Source organism: Marmota monax, unplaced genomic scaffold (genome assembly GCF_021218885.2).
Source record: "Marmota monax isolate L192 unplaced genomic scaffold, Marmota_monax_Labrador192_F-V1.1 WCK01_AAM20220418_F8-fsc00168, whole genome shotgun sequence".
Classification (NCBI taxonomy): domain Eukaryota; kingdom Metazoa; phylum Chordata; class Mammalia; order Rodentia; family Sciuridae; genus Marmota; species Marmota monax.
This window is the reverse complement of record NW_026692492.1, coordinates 109575-134579: the sequence shown is the minus strand read 5'-3', so window position 1 is coordinate 134579 and position 25005 is coordinate 109575. Positions and strand designations below refer to the sequence as shown.

Genomic DNA, 25005 nt, shown 5'->3' with positions numbered 1-25005 from the left:
ACCGTGGGTCAGTTTCTATTAGTTACAGCGAAGCTTCCTTCTCCCATCCCACGGGGCCCTTCCAAGTTGTGAGCAAGCGTTAAGGTTTTCTTGGGCATATTTGTGGCACACGATGTAGACCGAGCTCACAAGTCAGTGCGAAGGGCCGGGTAGAAGGCAGGAGGTTGTCCCCACCTGTCATTACTCCACTTCAAGTACTTCACGGACACTCTCCAAGCAAGGTACGGACTTCAAACTGCTCCTTCCGGTCTGTGCTGTTAATATACAGAGAGAAAACCAAGAGAAATGGAGATGGCTTAGCTGAAATTAACACAGTCCACCCAAAGATGTGTAGAACGTGAACCTCTGCCCACTTAAAAAGCAGTAATTGCCCAAGAAAAAGAAAAATGATCAGGAGTAAAAGACCCCGCATCCTTTAGCGTCCACTGCCTGTCTCCCTGTCCCTCGAGGACACTCTTCGTGGGCGTTGGGATGCCATGTTGAGTTCTTACAGATCTTGTAGATACTCTTTGCTTGTCGCTCACAATTCCTTACATCGGTCTCCCCCTGATGGACCACTGCATGGGTTTCCAGCTTCTGGTAGACCAGGACTTCGACCCCATGTGTTTACCTGATCCTTGGTGGGTGGCCGCTTGGGTAGGGTCCATTTGGTAGTTTATTAAGTACACGAGGTGGAGTTTCACTGGCTGTGTCTTCATATGTGAACACGATTCATTCCACTGTCTTTCCTGTTCCCATCCCTCCCCTTCATTCTCCTTTGTCTAATCTATTGGACTTCTGTCCTTCCCTCCACGACCCTTATTGTGTGTTGACATCCACATATCAGAGAGAACATTTGACCTTTGTTATTTTGGGGGACCGAATTATTTCACTTAGCGTAATAGTCTCCAGTTCCATCCATTTTACCAGCCAATGACATAATTTCACTCTTCTTTATGGCTGAATAATACTCCATTGTGTATATATACCACATTTTCATAATCCACTCATCTGTTGAAGGGCACCTACTTTGCTTCCATAGCTTAGCTATTGTGAATTGTGCTACTACACACATTGATGTGGCTGCTGTCACTATAGTATGCTGACTCTAAGTCCCTTGGGTATATACAGAGGCGTGGGATAGCTGGGTCACATGGTGGTTGTGTTCCAAGTTTTCTGAGGAATCTCCATAGTGCTTTCCAGAGTGGTTGACCATTATTTCGTTCACGTCCTTATCCAAAAGTCGAGAACCATTTCCTTGTGGGCTCTGACCAGGGCGACACGTCCTCTTGTTTATGCTTTGACATGATAAGGAAAAAGCAAACTCACGTTTTCTTTAGTAGCCAAAGCAGTCGAAAAATGTTATTTTAAGAAAAATTTGATATAAACTTCAACAAGACAATATGGAGAAAATTTTGAGCCAAGTGACAATTTGATTTTTTTTGCCTTAAAAGAAAATTAGTTTCTTTCTTTCTCTTCTTCTATGGTAGGAACTTCAAACGGACTCATCATTGGATCCGAGCACACTGAACTATCGTTTTCTAGGCTGCACACTCTGGAGCCAGTACCACGCCCAGGAATGGAGACGTGCCCTGTTTCATCTGGGACGCAGCAGTCCACCTCTCTGTCCCCCTCTCTGCCCGTCCCCACCCCTCCCTCCCCACTTGGGCTCGGGTTTCCTGGTGTGGCTTCGCGGCGTGCCCTCTGGTCTTGCTTCACAGGATGTTAGAGCCCCACTCCCAGCCCAGCTACAAAGCGGGCCTTGGAATTCCCACCCACGCCGTTCTGGCTCAGAGCACCATCCTCATCCGTCTCCAGAAACTCAAGTCTTTCAAGTCAGATGGAAGAACAACTGGGCTCCAAGAGGGATCCTTGGGAAGTTGCCTGATTAAATCAGACCCGAGCTACCTCCCAGCCCCTCCCCTTTGGGATCCCAGGAATAAAGTGCTTTAGCTCCGAGGTGACCATAATGAAGTGCTGAACATGGTAGATCTCACACACACACACACACACACACACACACACACACAGAGTGCAGGAGGGGGCACCCTGTCCCCGTCCTCTCTGAGAGCACTCCGTCTCCCTTGAGAGTGTCTCTTTCCCTTTCTTATCCCTTCAGTAAACTCTGAGTGACATGCCTGACATCTTTGTGACTTGGTGACAAGAATCTGGATTGGAAGGGGGTCTTCATGCTGCCTCAGTTCCCCAGAAGGCATTGCGAATACTGAGTTCTCATGGGTATTGTCTTCTAATGGTACTGACTTTCATGAGTACTGTCTTCTCATGGGTACTGTTTCTTGTGAATACTGAGTTGTCATGGGTACTGACTTCTCATGAATACTGAGTTCTCATGGGTGCTCACTTCTCATGAGTACTGTCTTCTAATGAGTACTGATTTATCTGAGTACTGACTTATCATGGGTACTGTCTTCTTGTGAATACTGAGTTCTCATGGGTACTGACTTCTTATGAATACCGATTTCTCATGGGTGCTTTTTTCTCATGGGTAGTGTCTTCTTGTGAACACTGAATTCTCATGGGTACTGACTTCTCATGGGTACTGTCTTCTTGTGAACACTGAGTTCTCATGGGTACTGACTTCTCATGAATACTGACTTCTCATGGGTACTGTCTTCTTGTGAATACTGAGTTCTCGTGGGTACTGACTTCTCATGAGTACTAATTTCTCATGGGTACTGACTTCTCATGAGTAGTGACTTCTCATGGGTACTGTTTCTTGTGAATACTGAGTTCTCATGGGTACTGACTTCTCATGAGTACTGATTTCTCATGGGTACTGACTTCTCATGAGTAGTGACTTCTCATGGGTACTGTTTTCTTGTGAACACTGAGTTCTCATGGGTACTGACTTCTCATGAGTACTGATTTCTCATGGGTGCTTTCTTCCCATGGGTACTGACTTCTTGTGAATACTGAATTCTCATAGGTACTGACTTCTCATGGGTACTGTCTTCTAATGAGTACCGACTTCTCATGAGTACTGACTTCTCATGGGTACTGTGTTCTTGTGAACACTGAGTTCTCATGGGTACTGACTTCTCATGAGTACTGATTTCTCATGGGTGCTTTCTTCCCATGGGTACTGACTTCTTGTGAATACTGAATTCTCATAGGTACTGACTTCTCATGGGTACTGTCTTCTAATGAGTACTGACTTCTCATGGGTGCTGTCTTATGAATACTGAGTTCTCATGGGTACTGACTTCTCATGAGTACTGATTTCTCATGGGTGCTGACTTCTCATGAATACTGAGTTCTCATGGGTACTGACTTCTCGTGAGTACTGATTTCTCATGGGTGCTGACTTCTCATGGGTGCTGTCTTGTGAATACTGAGTTCTCATGGGTACTGACTTCTCATGAATACTGAGTTCTCATGGGTACTGACTTCTCATGGGTGCTGTCTTATGAATACTGAGTTCTCATGGGTACTGACTTCTCATGAGTACTGACTTCTCATGGGTGCTGACTCCTCATGGGTACTGCATTCCAGTACATCCTTTGGGGGGGGGGGCTGTGTCCCCAAGGCCCATGTGTTGCAGGCTTGGTCCCAGTCTGGGGCCATCAGGACGTAGTGAAAGCTGTAAGAGGAGCCAGGGAGGAGGCCTTCCGGTCTGGGGACATGCCCCTGGGGGTGAAGTTTGGACCCCAGACCTTCCCTCTTCCTGTTTCCTGTCCCTGTCACCGGTGAGCAGTTCTCTGGTCCCACATGCTGCCGTGATGTGCTTCCCCACCACCCGCCCAGAGGCCACAGAGCCCCCAGGTACAGACAGGAAGCCCCAGAGCTTCATGGGACCCCGTGGACCCCTGGATAAGCTGATGGACATGGGTGGACATTGGCCGTGGTGACAGAAAGGGGGTCCCCACGGAGGGAGGAAGGCAGGCAGCCCCCGCCCCAGTGCAGAGGTGGAGCAGCACAACAGTCAGGGAATCCGCAGGCAGCTTTGCCCCCACTCGCCAGCGCTTTGTGAATCTGGGTTGCCAGACGGGTCATCCGTCTCTGTTACAAAGGAGGGAAGGGGCCTCTGCCTTATCCTCGGACTCAGCGACCACCATTATTCCAACAGCCCTTAAAGGGCACCCACAGGGACCCTCTTCAGATGCTGCACGTCCCGGTACCAATGCCTCAAGGTGATCTGAGGTTGGGACTTGGCCATTCGGTGTCTCTCCCTGGGACCTAACAAATGTGCCAACTTTAAATGGAGGCTTTTACATAAAAAATCATGATTTGAAAAGTAAGCCAAACAGAGCATCTAACACCATAGGACTCGCTGAGTATTTATGGAAATGAGTTTACCGTTCCTATAGAAATGATGTGATTCTGTAAGATTTAAAAAACTCGGGGTGGGGGGATCATGAACGCATTGCCACGTCTCACCCGACCGTCACCGCAGACAGAGTCAGCATTGACCCTTACGGAACTCCATTCCAGGCTTCTTTTGACTCACAGATAGCAGGACATACAGGGAGAGGAGAGATACTAAGGGAATCAGGTCTTATAAAGAACCACGTCGTCTACGTAAAGATTAGTAAATGCATTTTTATTAAATTTAGCTGAATTTAAAAGAAGACTGAAGTGAGCCGGCATGGTGGTGCACACCTATTATCTCAGTGGCTCAGGAGGCTGAGGCAGGAGGATCCTGAGTTCAAAGCCAGCCTCAGCAACTTAGCAAGGCCCTAAGCAACTCAGTGAGGCCCTGTCTCTAAATAAAATACAAAATAGGGCCGGGGATGGGGCTCAGGGGTCGAGTGTCCCCGAGTTCAATCCCCAGTACAAAAAAGAAAGACTGAAGTGATATCAATAGGTATCACTCCTGAACTTCAAATGTATAGAAATACGACACAATATGAATCTCTAAAAGAGTCAACTGCGTAAGTAATGTGTTTCAAATTCACTCTATATATGTGTGATTTTAAATATGGTATTTGGTGCAATAAAAATGAAACAAATCAACATTCAGTTATAAACTACAGTGTGTTCCTGGACTAAAATGGGAATTTTATGGCTGGGGGTGTAATCCAATGGGAGAGCACTTGCTTGAGGCTCTGGGTGGGTTTGAAAGAAAGAAAGTAGGGGGAGTGGGGTGGGAGGGAGGGAGAAGGGAAGGAAGAGGGAGGGGGAGGGGGAGGGAGGGAGGGAGGGGGAGAGGGTAGTTCGCTGGGGGAACTCTGTGGTCTTCCCATTTAAACCACTGTCCCATTTGATAGTCTGCCCTCAATTCATCTCAACCTCTCCTGACCTCTCTCAACTAACCTTCTCTTCCCTTCACTCCCCCAAATCAACTGATAACTAGGAAGTAATCATCATGGCTGATTCATGTTCATTCATAGTCATTGCTTAATCAGTATTAATAATTTACTATTAACAATTTACTATGAGATTAATAATTTATATTATTAATAATCATAATTAATAGCTTACTATTAATTAATTAATTTATAATTAATAGTAAATTAATTTACTATTAATAATTTACTATGAAAATATCCAGTGAAGAAAACTTTTACTTTTGAAACAAGTTGTACCCTGCAATGAAAGTTTGAGGCACATTTCTCTTCTATTTCTGACTCCTTGGGAAAAACAGAAAAACAGGAGACAAAGTAGAGATCCTATTCCAAGAGTAACCCCCAATGAAAATTCCCCAAATACGTGGAATATAAGTCTATAAATTTAAAACTAACACAGGTAATTTTCCTTTCCTTGTATCCATCTGTAAATAATAAAACTAAAGAAGAGAAAGCTAAGCCAAGATTTGGGGGGTTTGAAATAAAATTTACAGCTTTGTTACAATAGAAAGTTGGACTGCCAAGCCCTCTCTGAAAATAATGTTTTAAACATGTTTTATGCAGTGAAATACTCAAGGGCCAGGGTTGGCATTCAACTCTGTTATTGCAATCACCAAATGTCACTATTGCCACAGGGCCACAGGGCAGTGGTAATACAAATAACATTACACTTCCTTCTCTTGATTTCCCCACAAACTGTAGCGAAGCAAACTTTCATGGAGACTTAGAAGCATATAGAGCTAAAGTTAATGACCCAAGAATAAACCTTCCTCCACACTTGGATGTGAAATATTCCTGTCTAAGGAAATAGATCAAAAATATTTCCTCTGGCTTCACGGCTTGATGCAACCAAGGTCTAGTATACTAATTCCAAAGACTCCCTAGATTTTTTCAAATTAGGAGGAGAGAGACAAATTGTGAATTAATGTAAAAACAAAATGTAGAAGCTGGTGATGGAGAATAGGGGGGGTGGGGAGAAATAATTTTGGTTCTCAGTCTTCTAGAGACAGAACCCTCAGCTCAATATCAAGGCTATGTGATCCCATTTGAGGGCCTTGGTCCTAATGATGGTGATGTTCTGTAGTTCTGTGCTGCCTACTATGGCAGTTCTGGACAACACAGGGCTGAATTCAATATGGTAGCCCTAAACAACATATGGCGGCTGAATTCAATATGGAAGCCCTCAACAACACAGGGCTGAATTCAGGATGGTAGCCTTCAACAACCCAGGGCTGGATTCAGTACGGAAGCCCTCAGAAACATAGGGCTGGGTTCAGTATGATAGCCCTCAGAAACATAGGGTTGGATTCAATATGGAAGCCCTCAACAACACAGGGCTGAATTCAATATGGAAGCCCTCAACAACACAGGGCTGGATTCAATATGGTAGCCCTCAGAAACACAGGGCTGAATTCAATATGGAAGCCCTCAACAACACAGGGCTGAATTCAATATAGAGCCCTCAACAACACAGGGCTGAATTCAATATGGAAGCCCTCAACAACACAGGGCTGAATTCAATATGGAAGCCCTCAACAACCCAGGGCTCGATTCAATATGGTAGCCCTCAGAAACATAAGGCTGAATTCAATATGGTAGCCCTCAACAGCACAGGGCTGAATTCGGTATGGAAGCCCTCAAAAACACAGGGCTGTTCAGTGCTTAAAATATGCCTAGGCGTCGGTGAAACTGAACTCCTTGCTGCATTCAATGCTGATTGGAATTTAAGTTGCCACATGTGGCTAGTGACTGCACTGTTGGACAGGAAATGTCCAATGATGTGCATATGATCTTGGGTCCATGATGGAAGGAGGATCTACCCTCTCAGTGTTCTTCATCTTGAAGCAGATACTTGTTAGACAACAACAGATGAAGCACTCAGACACACGGACACAATGTGCAATGTGCACACACGTCCCAGTGCCCGTTCTCAAAGTTGATGCGTCTAAATCCATGGTCAGGAAGAGAATCTGCTTCCTAACTGGAGAGTAACCCCTCACACTGAGAATGCCTTGTGCTGCTTTGTTTCTGTGCCAGGCCCCTGCCGCAGCCAACACTGAAGAAGCCAAGGCACTCATTTTTAGACTGACCCACCCTTCAGTCAGACAGACATTAAATTTGCTAAACCTTCACTTTTATTCCTTCTCTTTACTTTATGCCAGATTACATTCTTAAACTAAGCAAGCATTAGACGCTTTGATGGTTTACTTCTGGTCAGAGCAGCATTCCAGCCAGCTCAGGTATTTATTTGCTTCAGTTACAGTGATTCCTTTGGAGGGAAATATTTGGCTCAGATGAGGACCAAGCCACTAACTGTTACTTAATGGCATTGCAAATATTTTAAAGTCAGGTAAACTCCGCCAAGGCCCTCATGTATCAAAAGAGAAAAAAAAGCAAGGTATTTTTCTCCTCTGTGCAAGATCCCAGTTTCTCATTTCTTAGTGATTCCATTTTGTCAAAAGATAATAGAACGTCTTTGAGTCAGCACATACCCTCTGCATAAGGAAATTGAATACCGTGAATATGTTAGACCTAAAAAATACTCAAGATAGATTTTTACATGATGTAGTAGATAAGGGGTGAGCACTTATTTTCCATCAATGGACAGAAAGCAAATGTTGGAGGTTTTGCACACGACCTGGTTTCTGTTATGGCCCCCGCACTCTGCCCTGAGAACACAAAAGCACCCAGACAATATGCAAACAAATGAGCTTGGGGGGCTGGGGTTGTAGCTCAGTGGTGGAGCACTTACGTCACACGCAGGAGGCACTGGGTTCGATCCTCAGCACCACATCAATCAATAAATAAAACAAAGATATTGATTGGGTCCATCTACAACTAGAAAATATTTTTTAAAAAAACATGAGCATGGTTGTCTTCCAATAAAACTTTATTTACAAACACCATGTGGACGCGGATTTGGCCTCTGGACTGTGGTTGGCTGGGTGTCCAGAGTCTTCTCTTAACCTTAAAGGTCCACAACATGTTGTGTGAAGCTATCTCCCTTACAAACCGTGAGTGTGGACTGTATCTCCTAAAGACCCCCTTATAAAACACGGCTTTATAGGAATTTTGAACACCAGACAAGATCACATTGCCTTCCATCACTGAACCTCCAAACCACTGACCTGGGGTCTTGTCACAGCCTACCATCTGCACATATGTCACTTGGCATCACTGTAGGACGACAACCCAAAGCACACCGGCTGATCCAGGGTCATCCTTGTCTGTGCAAGCACTGGACCAAAATCTATCGTTTTATCCTCTGTATTCACGCAATTACAACAGATTCCTGCCGGAAAACATCCAAGCAATGAACCCAGGCAGATTTCTTTGGAACAAAGCTTTTGCATGAAAACTCACATTACTTTGTGATAGCCCTTATTATTGGGTTGGATCTTACACAATCAGGGAGTGGTCACTATTGCATTGCGTAAAGAAAACCTGTAGCGAAGTCCACCGGGGTTCGGGAGGTACAGCACACGCTCAGTAGTCGAGCTATAGCCCAGCTGGGCTTCCTACTCTGTCCTGGGGATTTTGACTGAACTCAAATAACACGTTTGCCGGAGATGGTTTTCTTGTTTTTGGTAGGACTGACTTGGGGGACCAGGTAATGATTTCTATTGGGGGATTTTCCTTTCCATGGTAGGGCAAAAAAGTCAAGTATTCCTAACGATGTACAATTCTGCTGTATTCACATACACGGACGTATGTACGTATAATTTAAACAAAAATTTACTTCCTAGTTTAAACATGAGCTATAGAAAGTAGCATGCTTAAAAATGTTTCAAGTTCCACTATTTGAATGCGTTTTACTCTTTTTTAAAATTAATTTATTTGTTCTAATCAGGTATAAATGAAAGAAGAATGATCTTCGATTCATCGTACACAAATGGAGCACAATTTTTGACCTCTTCAAAGTAGGGTCACACCACTCATGCAATCATACATGTACCTGAGGTAATAATGTCTGTCTCATTCTACCATCTTTGCTACCCCTGTGCCTCCTCCCTCCCTCTCCTTTGCCCCATGTGAAGTTCCTCCACTCATCCCATGCCCCCCCCCATTATGGATCCGCATCCACTTATCAGAGAAAACATTCGGCCTTTGTTGTTTTTGTGGATTGCCTTAATTCACTTAGCTTGATATTCTCCAACTCCATCCATTTACCTGCAAATACCATGATTTTATTATTTTTGAGTGCTGAGTAATATTCCACTGTGTACATATACCACAGTTTCTTTGTCATTCATCTGTTGAAGGGTATTTCGGTTGCTTCCACAGGTTGGCTATTGTGAATTGAGCTGCTATAAACATCGATGTGGCTGCGTCACCGTAGTATGGTGGCTTTAAGTCCTTTGGGCGAATGAGTTTAGCATTAGGATTATACATTGTTGGTTTGGCTCATTGCATTTCCAGAAGGAACTCACTTTCTCTCTCTGGTTCTGCAGAACAGGGTGTGGAGTGCACGTGAGGTCTGATGTCTAAGGATGGATTCTGTGTCAGCCCAGGGCCACATTCCCCAGCTGCTGAGGCTCGACAAGAATGCAGGGACAGGGGTCAGCACTAAAGTATCGTCCCCATCCCAGCAGACCACACCTGACTCAGGTCTCTACTCCCACTCTATCTCCCCGGGCAGTGTCTTACCCTAGAGAACACAGAGGGGGCGCTGTTGTAATTTGGATCACAATGATGTGTCTCTGGATCTTTGATGTGTGGGGGTAGAGCTGAGCCGTGGAACACTTGCCTAGCATGTGACAAGACCCTGGGTTCTATCCCACTTCTGCAAAAACAAACAATCAAACAAACAAAAAGCTTATCAACCCTTGAATTGCAGCTTGTACAACAAAACTTTTTTTTTTTTTTTTAGCGAAACACATTAAGAGGAGGCAAACAGTAAGTGTCAACTTTACCCCTCAAAACACGAACCTGGTTTTGCTACTGAATGTTTTTCTAATGAAGGAAGCAGCCGCACAGGGGATAGTAGGGGGCTTTCTCGCTCTGGATTATCAGCCTCAGATTCAGTAGTTCTGTGTCCGTTGGTAAATTCTCAGCCACCCTGAAGTCCAGTTTTCCTGTTTCCAAAAGCAGATAATGTGAGAATCCGTACTGCAGGCTCTGCACACCCAGCCTGGAGATCCTAGAGACAGCACAGGTGAATCACTGGGGATATTGCATGACATTGATGATTCTTTTCAAAAGCGCGTGGCTATTCCTGATGAACATTTAGAACCGCGCTTCTTAAACTTAGTGACCCATGAGAATCACCGGGTGGTTTCTCCATGTCATAAATCTAACCCACCCAGCCCCACGCAAGAGTCCCCCATGCAGTAGGTCTGCGAGGGGCCCAGTACTTACCACTGACCACGGATCCTCGGGGCACACGGATGCTCCTGCTTCAGAGGCCACATTCATCATGAATCTAGGGAGATATTTAACTGTCATCTCTATCACAGTATTTGTAGATGTTAAACAGCCAAATCCAATCAAGTAAAGAACATTGTTGTTCTGCATGAACTTATACTATTTTTTTAATTAATTGTGTGGTCTGCATTTCCTAAAGAACTCAAGGACAAAATTAGGGAGACGAGATGTGCGTCTGCCGTCCAGCAAGCCCACCCTGACCGTGGCGGGCCTGTCTCGAACGGGACATGCATTTTGACATCCAATCACCATGAAGCGTTGGTTTAGAAAACCTGGTGCGGGCCTAAGTGCCCCCCGGGTGGCAGGCCCAGCGGCTTGGGGCTTACTTCAGTGCGTGGCCAGGGAGACGGTCTGGTGACCCCCTGCTTTTTGGTGGAATCTGCCCAAGACCCTGGTACTGGCTGGAAGTGAATGGCTGCAGCCCAAGCCTGCTCGGCGAACCCCAAGCAGAGCGGCGCTTCCCCAGGCTGCTAGAACAGGTAGCCTGGCTTATTCTGTTCCTGGCGGCCTGTAAAGGTGAATGCGTGTAGCAGGAGTCAGTCAAAACCTTGTTCTGGTGCATCGCATCACAAAGTAGTGACGTTAGGAAGTAGGGAGCGTCCTTGTCCCTCAACTGCTAGAGGCCAGAGAAGACAGGCAAGTTGCCCAAGTCTTTTGGGGGTGGGGCAGCTGAAAGTTCTAGAATCTAGATGCACCCCCTTGACCGGTGCATAGGCTATTATATCTATTTGGTAAAAAAGAAATGTGTTCGAGATTCAGATACTTTTTGTAGCAAGATAAAAGAAACAGCCAAGCAATAAAAGTCATTTTCAAATGGATTCCGCCTTGGCTTGGGTTATAAAGGGCAGCCCCGTGAATGGGACAAGGGTCCTTATAAGAGACCCAGAGAGCCCCCTGCCCTTCCACCATGGAGGACCCAGGAGAAGACACCATCTCTGAGCCAGGAAGCAGCCCTCAGCAGACCCTGTGTCCGCCACACCTGGACCTCGGGCTTCAGTCTGAACAAGCTACCAAGGTGGAGGTGACTCTGTGACTTTGGGAAACCCCTTCGACTCCGTGCTCCTGTCTGTCAAGACTGCCCGTGCCAGGGGAGGGACCTGGGGCAGGAAAAGACGAGACGGACACCATCACCCTAGGTACACGTGTGACTGCACGTGTGGTGTGACACTATGTCACGCCCAGCCAGAGAAATGAAACGTGTCCCATGTGTGCTTAGTGACTTGAAACGCATTCTGCTGTCACGAATGACTGATTAGACAAACAGAAATAAAATAAGTAAGAATTGAAAAGGAAACAAAAACACTGACATTGCCAAATAGAGATGTTTTGCACTCTTTCTTTTTACAGCACAGTTTGAATGACCAGCAGAGGTTGGACCACCAATCTGCTGCACAGACTGGACACTGTGCCCGACTTGAGCAATTTCTATTAACGTACGAACCTTGTCCCTGGGATTCATATCCTCCCAATTTTAAGTAGATATTTCTAAACATTATTAAGTATTTCAATGCACGTTAGCAGACAGAGGATTTACATTTATTGATGGAGGAACAAAATCTAGAAGAAATGTTATAACCAGTCAAGAAGAAAAAAAAAAATCTTGTTCTGAAAGAGGTAAATTATGAATAATTGTAATTTTACCTAAAACAAACCATCCCTCCCCACAAAGAAACTCACTTCAATATTGGTTTTGTCTCCTGCCTTGAAAAGATTTTGAAAATAACTCAAGATAGACCAAACGACATTTTCCTAAAATAAGAAGCAATTATTCCGAGGAATAATTGAGAATAATGAGAGGCTTTTCTCCAACAAGCAAAGGAAATGGGAAGACTTTTGTGCTCATGTAGACATCGGAGGTAATAAAATCCTGGTGCTCCCAGGCCCTAGATGGATCTAACAACCCATTCTTTGTCAAGTCATGGGCTTTCCAACTTAGTAGCTGATTTCCAGGTTCAAGAGATGAGTCCTCTCTACAGAGAACACGGTGCAGTCGTCATTAAAGCAATACGCTCTTCTGTCTTAGGAACAAAACAGAAGGCCCCCGAAGGATGCTCCGGAGAGAGGCACGTTTTACCAAGCCGGCTCTCAAGGGGTTCTTCCCTAGCTGTAGCTTTAAAATCTAAGAAAGCGGGGAAGGTTCAATGAGGGAGCCAGACTCTGTGCATTGATTTTCCAGATGTAAGCAGTTGAAGATCTGTAAGCCATTTAAAAGATGTGTTAAGAGCCGGTCGCGGTGGCCCGTACCTGTCATCCCAGTGGCTCGGGAGGCTGAGGCAGGAGGATCATGAGTTCAAAGCCAGCCTCAGCCAAATTGAGGCCGTAAGCAACTCACTTGGACCCTGTCTCTAAATAAAATACAAAAAAAGGGTTGGGGATGTGGCTCAGGGGTGAGTTCAATCCCTGGTATAAAATAAAAGTGTGTTGAAGATTGGGAGAGGTTGGGGGTCCTTGTCTCTTGGAACTGCAGACACAGCTGAGATCTTTGCATGCATCAGCTCCTGTGATCTGCACTTACTTCTTGCCCGTGCATTCAATGGCACCTGGACCTGGAGAATAGAATGAATTGATGTTGCTTCCAGCAAAGATGTGTTAATGTGTGGGTGTGTTTTAGGTGTGGGGAGAGAGGGATCCTGTAGGCATCTGGTGGGTAGACCTCAGGGAAGCTGCTAACCTCTGCAGTGCACGTCGCTACCCCACGGCGGGGAATCATCCAGCCCCAGAGTCAGTAGGGCAGAGGCTGAGAAGCCCTGGGCTGGGTTTCCACCTTCGGAATCTTGGCATGTCCCTTGGCAGAGGCTCACTGCAGCTGCGACGTGAGACCCGGGTTTCCAGGAAAGAGTCCTGAGTGAGCCCCACCTCCCTGTTGGCCAGCGTCTCCTGGCCACGCGTCTGGCCGGCCAGCGGGCTTCACGGTAACTTGGGTGTGATGTCAGGCCAACTCTGCCCCATCTGTCTGCGACAGGGACCCACCTTAGCGGAGCCCGGCTCTGCACACGCTGCCTGGCCAGACGGTGTGTGGTACAGCTGTGTTGGCCCTCGGTTTGGATTGCAAACACTGGCCAAGGATGGGAGGCACTCAGGTGGGTGGGAAACGAAGTGGGATCCGAAGACACACCCTAAACATTTTGCAATGCCCAGGACTGACCCCCGAGAATCACCCATTCCAAAAGATCTGTAGCGAATCCTTAAAATGCTTTAAGTTCTCAAAACTCAGATTTTATGTGGTACCAGCATCCCTTTCTGCATAGGAGCTGGACTTTCTCTGCATAGGAGCTGGACTTTCTCCGCCCAGAAGCAGGGCACAGTGACCCTTGATCAAGTAGCTGCCTCTCCACGTGCTCCCAGTTCCTCAGTGTGGTTGGTCCAGATGGCCGCCATATGCAATCTCCTCCTGGTGGCTTCCTCCTTATTATTTTTCTGTGGATGGCTGTTAGATTAGTCCAAGCCTCCAGTTTGGCTGGAAAAAAAAAAACCACCCCCAAATTGGGTCTCAGACTGAGATGGCCTTGGCTATTTATTTAGTGTGTGATGAAGTCTGGTTATATCCGAGGTCTTTTCCTCTGCCGGAGGGTCTCAACAGATGTGCGTTCCGTAGACTATGGGAGACATTTTTTTTTCCAGTGGCCAGCGCTCTCGGTGCAAAGGGATGAATGTCCCTGGGTCCACTTTAATAAAAGCTCATTCGTAATAATTCAGTGGCATTAGGCACTCACAGGTAACTCCCCGGACACTGGAGATGGTGACTGCAGTGTCAACCAGCACCTTCTGCAGACCGAGACGTCAAATTCGGAGGCTTGTGTTCCTGGCTCTCAGGAAGCGCACCCTGATCCGTTCAATGTTGCTTTATCCATTGTGGCTGGTTTCAGTATTTTTTTAAAAAAATTATCTGATTCTACCTCAACTGTTTTTTTTTTTTTTTTGGCTTAAAATATGATCCAGAATCTTCCAATCACACATCATTTCTGTTATTCCCGCTGCCATCAGAATCGAGGAAACATTTACAGAATTGCACTTTAACACATCAGCACAGAATACTATTGCTTTGTAAAACACATTCCACGGTATTATTTCCTAGCATGCTCAGGAAGAAAAAAAAAATATTAGCTGGCTAATAGCTAAACCACAAACACGTAGATCATGCAGGCTGGAAAGAGGATATGTCGGGTGTTTTCCCCGGAGTTAGATTTGCTTGCAGCCTCTGGGATCATCAGTGGGAAGTGTCACACCCCTTCAAGCATGAGCCAAAGAGAGCTATAGGGGAGACACAGCTGCCGTCCCAAGTTCATGGAAGAGCTCTTCCCATAGGCCGGCCCGGGGTGTGCCCCGTGAATGTGTACCGCACCCATCAGTTAGAAATCAAAACAGGTTTTAAAAAGCAAGATGAGTGGTGAGGCTCCTAGTCTGGCAAAACCACTTTCCCTGAATAGAAAAAGCCTTCCAGATACAGTGTGATAACTCCGGGTGACTTTGTTCCAAAACAAGGGGACAAGCGCTCTTTTATCTTAAATCTGCCTCAGGCCACTTCGCAAGGAGACCTTCTGTTTCCTGAGAAGCCAAAACGTTTGATTCACTAATTGTAAACTGCAATACATATTTGAGTCTGTCTGCAGGTGCGGTGAGAAGGGAGCTGGGATCCGGGGGCCTCTCTGATTGATGTTTATAAAGCAAAAAAAAAAAAAAAAGATGTTTTCACACTGTGCTGCTTGGGTTTCTCTGTCTGTTCTTGACTCCTTCTAATTGAAAGAGTTTCTTTGTTTTGAAAGTTTGATGCCTTCCTTAAGACCAGGCTACTGGTCTTATCAGACTGTGTCGTTTATATCTATAGGACGCTTGACGATGATGTTATTTAACTAGAAAAATAGATGCACATATAGATGCAGACATAAACACTGACATGGGCGTAGTTACACAAAAAATCATTCACACTTGATTGTCCGGCTTTATGGAAGAAAATGTGTGTGTAGTTCACCTCACTTGTCTCTCCAAATCCCTTCCCTGTTTTAGCCCCCAGGCAACTCTGTGCTAGATTTCAAGGAGGAGAGACAGGAGGCTTCAGAGAACAGCCAAAAGTATGGGACAAGGTTGTATCCACATCTTGTGTGCTGTGGTACTTCAATAAAGTTTCTTAACCTCTCTGTTCATTGATTTTTTTTTTTTAACTTGCAAAATGGGAGCGGAGACTGTTCCCCTTTCATATGAGAATGGTGTGAAAGTTAAACACACAGCATGAAATTTAGTGGAACACTTTGTGACCCTACACGCTATAGAAGTGTTGCTATGACTGTTATCATTGATACTCAATCAATTAGTCATTGATACTAAATCAATCTCCTAAAATATGAATCACTGTCCCCAAGGCCACAACAACATATTTGTCATTTAAATGCAGGTCTGACACCATGGCTCTTTCCTAAGGACAGCTTTGCTGACGGGAGTTTGGATCTGATATCCTGAATTAATTTTCTCAACTTTGTGGCGCTTGGATTTCATGAAGTAGGACGTATTCTTCTTTGGTCTCCTTTTCCTTATTGGTGGACTCTGACACAGACCTTTCCTCAGTACAATTCCTGTGATCCTCAAAGGTAGGATAAGTATCCAATAATTTTAAAGCATTTAAAAATTATGGCAAGTTGAAAGGCTTCAGGGTACTGTGATTTCCCATAATATCAAACCAACTCCTAAACTCTGGCCACGTGATATTTGATGTATTCCTGGCAAACATGATCCTCTACCCCAAAGAAAGAAGATGTGGCCGGGTGTGGTGGTGCACATGTGTAATCCCAGCAGCTGAGGAGGCTGAGGCAGGAGGATTGCAAGTTTGAGGCCAGTCTCAGCAACTTAGGGAGGCCCTAAGCAACTTAGCAAGATCGTGTCTCAAAAGAAAAAGTAAAAAGTGCTGAGGATGTTGCTCAGTGGTTAAGCACCCCTACATTCAATCTCCAGTACTGAAAAAAGAGAAAGAAAGAATTGGTCTTTTGGTCTTGTAAAGGAGAATATTTGATGGGTGGAGTAACAGAATGAATGATGGCTGTATGATTTAAACTTTCTGAAAGTCCCCTAGAATTTAAAATAAAAGGAATTTTGACTTTAGCACCACACATCCTGGAGTTGGCTGGAGCTAAATATATTTCAATGATGGTTTTACATTTAAAACCTTCCACAGGCCTTAAAGCCATGTCTTATTTTATGCAGAGTTTTCTATCCTTGCATCAGAAAAGACAATTAACATGTGGACATTCGTGAGAGTAAATGAGAGGCTTTATGTGAAGATGAACCATGGAATCTACTTAATGGTCTTACATATACAGTGGAATACTATTTAGCCTTTAAAAAGGTCTTGTCTCATGGTTATAACTGTGTTTGTCTTTCCACATAAAGTTGAGAATCATGTTTTCCACGTGTACCATCTCGGGCAATCTTACCTTTGGGTAGCCTTGGCACGTGGAGTTTAAATATTTAAAAACATCAATCCACCTATATCTTTTGCTTCTGCTTTACCAAAATTAGAAAATGCGTCCTTTCAAAATGGATTTGCGCTCTTGTATCTTTTCTGCTTGTAAAAGCTTGAGAAGATGCAAACCACAAACACCTAGAAACACAGAGTTTCACCAAGAGAAATGTCAAGAAAACATCTCCCCGGCCTCTGCCTGCCAGTGTTCCCTCCACCTGTCATTAACCCCCAGCGTGAATCACTTTTCCAAGGAAGTAACTCCATCCCCAGGGCTTGCATAAAGTGAGGAGCCCGCCCCTCTAACTGGATCCCCGTTTGCACGGTCGAACCTTTTGAAAGGAGTCAGTGACGGCGACAGATGAAAAAGTCGCCTTTTCCCTTCCATGACTGGGCTGTGGCGATGAATCCCTCCATTGTCCTGCTGGACTTGAAACGGCGGCAGGGTCCCTCTGGACCTTTGAAGTCGGCCTAGTCTTTGGCACCATGGGCAGAGGAGCCACTGGGAAAGTGAACCAGGTCCTGCGGACACAAGTGCAGGAGGCGAGATCCTGGGGCTCTCCGTCTGTCCTTCGATGGGCCTCTTGCAGGTGCCCTTGGCTAAGCAGCCCGCAGGCAAAGGCCGCCCACCTTTGCGTGTTCTGTGCTCCTCGTGGAACCGCGAGCTTCTTGCATCAGTATAAAGGATGCCTGTGAGGACATTTAACTAATACAGAGGGACGTCCCTGCTCCATAGGGTCCCCTGGCTGATTTCCAAAGCTACCCTGCTGGAAGGGGTGTCCACCAAGCCAATCGTGTGCAAATAAGTTACACACCTCTTTAGCCAAAATATCCTGCGCTGTCAAATTTTGACAACGAAGCGCTGTGCATATTTCCTAATGTCACAGAAACTTTTTTTTTTTTTATTTTGGTGCCAAGTATTGAACCCGGGGTGCTTAACCACAGAGCCACTACCCTTTATTTTTATTATTTTTATTTTATTTTAAGGCAGGGTCTCTTTAAGTTGTCACGGCCTCCCTAAGTTGCTGAGCCTGGCCTCCAACTCACAATCTTCCTGCCTCAGCCTCCCCAGCCCCTGGGATTACAGGCAGGTGCTACCCCCTCTGGTGCAATCCAGTTTGTTGATCGACTTAATGTTAGAGTTCAACTGCTTGCGTTTTTCCATTTTCACTTTGGTGCCAATGCTTCTCTTTGACTTATCAAATCTTACACATTTTTTTTCTAAATAAATACTATTGTGTACATTTAGGATCTACAACCTGATATGGGGGAAGACAGACACACAGTTAAAAGCTTACTCTGGTGAAGCAATATAACATATGTAGCATCTCTCCATCATGCAACTGTCGTTGTTGTTTTTGTAGCAAGAGCAACTTTGATCTGGGCAGTTTCCAAGAGTCACAGGGGCAGTGCCAACCTGTGAACCAGTGGCTAAGCAGAGGTCCACCTGTGTTTCTTCTACGCATCTTCTACTTTATAGTAGAACATTCCAGTCTGTTATTGATTCTAGTATGGGGGGGGCATTCCTTTTCCTGAAGTGCTTGAGGGAGCTCGTAACGTGTTTCAAAACAAGACATCAGGCATCTCCATTTCATTTGGGGTTCTCCATTCGGCTGGATGGATGTTCAGTAAGATAAAGTCTGTTTCTAAAGTAAAGGGGTGCTTTTACACTGGGGGCCGGGGAACTCTTTCTGTAATCTAAGAAATGGTTAGAGGTCCATAGCCACCTTGTCTCTGTCACAATGGTGCCACCTGCATTTCCGGCAGGAAAGTAGCAGAAGCGATACAGGGGAAGGAGTGGACAAGCCCGTGTTCCAATAAAACTTTATCAGACAGCAGTTTCCAAGCCTCGGTTGACACCCATGGAGGCTCATGGATGCCCATGTGCGTTTCGCCATCCTGTCCCCTGAGAGTGGAGATTGTGATCACGACCCCTGAGGATGTGAGAGCAGGGTTTAGCCGTGTGTTTGTCTGGTCCTTTATCATGATTCACCTTTCATCCAACCAAAGCCTAGAGGATTGGATACAGCGTTTACATAAGGTCAGAAAAATCGACGCCGATCACGCTTCACTTTTGATTGGGAATTTTTTTTTTGTAAATTTCGACACATCTTACTCTATCGATTTCTCGAAATAAAGGGCTAAAAATATCACCAGTCTCCCTTTATAAATATCTCCCAGAGTCTGACATAGTTGGATCTCTGCCACAGGCTGGATTGTAGATCCCCCCCAAATCCACAGGTTGGAATCCTAAGCACTGGTACCCAAGAGCATGATTTTTATTTGAGATGGAGCTTTTATAGCCATAATCCCAGAGGAGCGGGGTTGCTGTAGGAAGAGGAGATGAGGACCCAAAATGCACGTGCCTTAGCTCATGGCCCCGTGGCTGGTAAACTAGGTCTGTGTGCTGGGTGGCGCTGTCAGAGCGGCTTATATTTGCCTATGAGTAAGTTGGAGCACAGGGGCTGCAGTACCTTGCTTTGGTGCACATGCTCTGCACCCGTGGAATTATGTTGTGATATGCAGATCCTCATGAGGTCCAGGCATCCTCCAAGAAGCCCTCGATGGCTTCAAAGCTCTGACACAAAGCACCTGTCACCATGTCACATTACACCAACATTTAATGTCACCCACCATAAAGTGTCAGATGACGTGAGTTGAGAGGGCTTTCTGAACAGAACCCGTATCCAGTGGCGCTGGTCCCCAGGAGTCCACTTCCCAACACGTAGGTATTGCAGTCCCCCGTGGCAACACCAAGAAAGGGTGCAACGTGGTGGTCTTACCTGGGACTTCAAAGCCTGCTCCCGGCCAAACCCCGCCTCCCCAAGATCTGGCCTCCTGCGCTGAGCAGGAGCCCACATGTGGGTCGCACCTTCCAATGTTTATTTCTTTTCCATCCTCTTTGTGGCAGAACTAGAAAGGCTGTGGGGAACGGGGAATGCCAAAATACACACGCTGTGTGCCTGCCAGACAGAGGAGGTAGTGGCGGGGGATTCGCAGCAGGAATTCCCAGTGCGAATGAGCCACGGCTCGCAGTTTCCAGTGTCCCTGGTTAGAATGAAGAGAGCGCAGCAATCTCACAGCTGAGAAGCTGGCCAACAGAAGAGTGGGCCAACAGAAGATGCCATTTACGATGTTTCTTCAGCTGGAATAAATATTAGTCATATTCTCTCATTCTAAAATGATGCACCGTTTTATAATTAAAACACAAGTATGAGAATCAGTTTAACATTTTTTTAACTCGGGAAGTTTGGGTTAATTTTAAAAGATTTTTTTTTAATAAAGGAGATGAGTCAATATCTTGCTTTTTTAAAAAATTGAGCTGAACTATATTTCTCATAAAATATGTTAGTTTTCTGTTACTATGACAAATAGTACCTTTGTGTTAGCTTTCTGTTGCTATAACAAATACAAGAGACGATCAACTTATAAAGACAAAAGGTTTATTTTGCCTCAAATTTTTGAATTTTTAAATTTTTTTTAAAATTGTAGACTAACACAATACCTTTATTTTATGTATTTATTTTTAGGTGGTGCTGAGGATTAAGCCCAGTGCCTCACACATGCTAGGCAACTCCCTACCACTGAGCTACAACCCTAGCCCTTGCCTCAAAGTTTTAGAGGTTTCAATCCATGATTATTTGACCCTTTTCCTCTCTTTTTCAAGATTTGGCAACTCTAGATGTTGCGCCCACAAGGAGCGATACCACCCTCTTGGACCCTCTGGGCCTGACTTCTAAAGAAAAGCAAGTCCATATTAAAATAGTTAAGACTCTAGTATTAGAAAACTTGAATATTCCAAACCCATCAATTTTTCAGAGCAAAGCTGAATTCATTTTAGATCCTAATGAGACAGATATTCAGTAAGACATTAGTCATTAACACCGCTATTCTCCCCTGGGGTCTCATTATTTTCCTATGCCCCCGGGCATAGGAATGTTACAGCAGGATGTGCACTCGCTCAGAGGGACTCTTTTTTTTTTTAAATACCTATTTTGTGTAACTAGTTGAGGTTCTTGTCTCTGCAAAGTCGAGGATTTAATGTTTTGCTCCTGTTGAGCACAACATCCTGGTCTCTGGGGAGAAAGTTCTGAAGGAGGTGTTTTTGAATGAGGGAAGTCTCTGATCACTTGTGTTCCTTCACAGAAGAGTGTGGAAGGAGACCCTAAGTGTATGGAGTTTCCAAAATGACAGATGCTTCTTGCCCCTGTTCTGGGATAAATGTAAAATTAATAGGAACTGGTGTCTGCAGACTCATCCCACTGTACAGCTGTCGGATCGGATCCCTGTCCAGTGCTCATCAGCCTAAGACAGGATGACCGCTCTCAGTTCGTTGAATGGCCGACCAGCCCAGAGCAGCTTCTCAGACACAGAGAATTTTCCAGATGTTGGATAGGGGAAGCTAAGGGATATCACATCGGAGGTATTTTGAAATCCGTCCACTGTAACTCAGAGTATTCTTCCAGCCCGTCTCCTTTGGTCCAACTGGAACAGCCACCCCAACAGCCAACTACTGGAATCTGGCTCCTAAAACTTTCCTGGTCCCACTGTCCTCGAGCCCTGTTCAGCGCCTCTGAGCATCTTTCTGAGCTGTGAGTCAGATTAGATGACCCCCCCCCACACACACACACACTGGTTCCATCCCCAAAGTAGAGATGTGTCAAAATTTTTATGCCAAGGAGAAGAAACCAGATATTAAAAAAGAATCGCCAGGCACGGTGGCTCACACCTGTAATCCCAGCGGCTCAGGAGGCTGAGGCAGGAGGATCGTGAGTTCAAAGCCAGCCTCAGCCAAAGTGACGCGCTAAGCAACTCAGTGAGACCCCGTCTCTGAATAAAATATAAAATAGGGCTGGGGATGGAGCTCAGTGGTCGAGCGCCCTGAGTTCCATCCCTGGTACCAAAAAAAAAAAATTGCTACTATATGATTCCATTTATCTTAAGTTCGAATAATAAGACTCGTGCAATGCCAAAGTCGCTCTCTGGTTTCTGCTTGTGTGCTTTACCAAGAATGGTGTTCCCTGGGCCTCGTGTAGTGACTTCAGTTTTCCGTTCAATACAGTTTCTGAGACGTGTGGATGGAATTCACTTTCGCTCATGCATTTTGCTTCTGGCTTAACACGTCCCTGAGTAAAGTAGTTGAGATGTGGTCAGCAGAAGAGGTAGCCCCTGTTCATGGCTCCCCACCTCCTGTGCTCACGGCTGAGATCAGCCGTGGGACAACATTGGCTTCTAAACAGCCCTCGGGGTCAACTGTGCTCTGCCACCTGTTTTACAAATAAGGTTTTATTGGAAAATAGCCACACTCCGTTCTTGCCTGTTGTCTGAGGCTGTTGCGGGCCACAGTGGCCGGGTGGGGTGGCCACAATAGAGACCCCGTGGCATGCAAACCCTAAACCATTTATTATCTAGAACGCCACAGGATGTTAGCTGGGAAAAACACATGCGTGACAAAATCCCCAAACTGAAGGTATTAGAAACATGCACTCGGATGCCTAGAGTCGGGAACTCTCCACCTTTGTAAAGGTGGAAAAGGGATTTAGCTCAGCCAATAGACTTCTCTTCTTTCCTTGAACCTTTTAAAGCCATGTAACCAAAGTCATCCTTAAAATACCCCTCTCCCCCTTTTCTTCCTTGCAAAACCACCTCCCACCCGCCCTCGCTCAGGCCCTACGAGAGGCATTCTCTGAGAAAGTAGGCAGTTGGCATTTTGCCACAATAAAATCCCAAGAGAATCGGAAACACCCACTGTGCATTTCTATACAGATCAGAAATCCACAGCCCAGTGTCTCTTGAGAGATATTTAAGAGCCACATGTTTGCATTCAGAACTCTCCTCCTCAGACATCACCCGAGGGGGGTCCCCTGGGGAGCCAATATTATTCTGGGAAACAAACAAACACAAGCAGACCTGCAAACAGCCCAGGCTCTTGTCGGAAAGTGCACTGGGTCTGTCTTGCTCAGCCAGGTCCAGGATGCAAAAATGTGTATCTTGATTAAACTGAATCTCCACCCGGAGATTGGAGTCAGCCAACGTGATCTGCAAGTTCTGAGAAGTGTGTAGCGCGTGAGTCAGGCAGCCGGCGGTGTGGGCTGGGCTGAAAGGAAATCCAGATGAAGAGGCCAAGATCATCCGGGTTGTGTGCCAAGAGGACACGGAAGAATGTGTCCGAGTTTCTCAGATCTCCCGATAACCCCAGGCGGGGGCCGGCAGAGCCGAGCCCGGAACCGAGAACGTTATCAAAGACACACAGAGGCGAAAACAGGTTCTCGGTGGCCGGCTGCCACCTTGGATCCCAAACACAAGGATGGTAGGGACCGCGGACATTCTCCAATTACAGCCTCCGTTGTGTTTTTATTAAGCAGCTTCTGCCAGAGGATCCAGGCCCTTCATTTGGCACACCCGTGTGCAATGAGGAAGGCTTGTGCAGGGCTAGATCGGCTGTGAGTTCTGGGCACAGCCCCTCCCTGGCAGGGACTGGGTTCAAACAAGGAAGATTTATTTACGTGGACCTAGGAAGCCACAGGACCTACCTTCAATTAAGGCATAACCTAAGCAGAGTCCAGTATGAGATGGACCCCAGCCTCAAGGCCATGATCCATTCTGTTCTTCCAATGGAATTTTCCCCCTAGCAGTTTGGATGACTGGATCAGCACAGTTCTGGTGATGTCTCAAAGCCTAATTCTGCCTCTCGTGGTTTCTGTTCTTGCATTAATGATTATTTCATGCCTGTGCGGATTTTCCTACTGGGTATTTGCTCTTTCTCTTCCTCTCCTCTTTGGCGACAGATGGACCCCACCTCTCCCTCCGCAGCAGCAGGCCAACACAGACGCAGAAGGATGCGTGGCTGTGTTTACCTTTAGCTCCGCAAACCTGGGAGAGCAGGAAGTAGGAGGAGGAGCAGACTGTTCTTGAGTGCAGTTCACACCGTTCACCCCCAGCAGGCCGTGAACAGGACCCGTTTTGAGGATGAGACAGGCAGAAGGGGTGTTGTTAATGCTGGGCGTTACGTGCGCTTCTCTGGTAAGATGTGGTTTTGTGTTGGGGCTCCCAAGTCTGCAGTGGGGATTTTGGCCGTCACCTCTCCTTGGGAAAGAACACCACCACAAAGGCGCTCTCTGTGAGTAGGAGCCCGTGAATCTGTCAGCTGTGGGTGAGGCCACCATGTACTCCCTGCTGAAGTCTCCCCACCTTTGCTATGTGAGGGATTGCATCTTGAGACTACGCCAACATAGGAGATGTCTCTGGCCTACTTTATCCCTCTAACACTCTCAGGAAGTTTCCTGGTGGGTAGGAAAATGCAATCCAGCGTACGTGGTCCTTTGGGTTAGCAGAACCCATCCCAGCCCCTTCCTGTGTCCGTCTCCGTTTCCTGGCTCATGATATTAAGGATCTTGTTCTGCCGCATGCATCCACCAAGATGTAGTGCCTCATCAGAAGCCCAAAGCTGTGGGTCCGCTCGATTATGGATTGGAACCTTCAGAACTGTGAACCCTATAACATTTGGTCTCTACAAGTTAACTTATCTCAGGCATTTTGTTATAGTGACGGGAAGCTGACTAATACATAGGGCTTGCCCCTTCCAATTTGGAGCTTTGAAATAAAATAAAATCATATACTTGAGGAATCTCTTCCACTATATTCTGAATAACATTTGCCCACAGTTATCAACAAATTTATTTACATTTACTTTTCTTTTTTTCTTTTTGATAATTTCAAAGTCCAAAATTGGACCATGATGTAATTTTACAGCAGGGAGACGAGGATCCCAATCAGAAGTGCTTAGGATATGGAGGTGTGGGGATTCATCACGGACAGCTCACACCCCACCTTCCAATGAACCTTCTC

General features: G+C 45.8%; 1 long non-coding RNA gene across 2 annotated transcripts in view; it reads left to right on the top strand.

The window, feature by feature from the left end:
• The window catches only part of LOC124092057 (uncharacterized), a 317813-nt gene that overhangs the window by 227249 nt on the left and 65559 nt on the right, over positions 1 to 25005 (top strand). For both annotated transcript variants that reach the window (XR_009226700.1, XR_009226699.1), the window contains 2 exons: positions 9136 to 9245; positions 16099 to 16291. This is a non-coding gene — a long non-coding RNA (uncharacterized LOC124092057). The remainder of the gene's footprint in view (positions 1 to 9135; positions 9246 to 16098; positions 16292 to 25005) is intronic.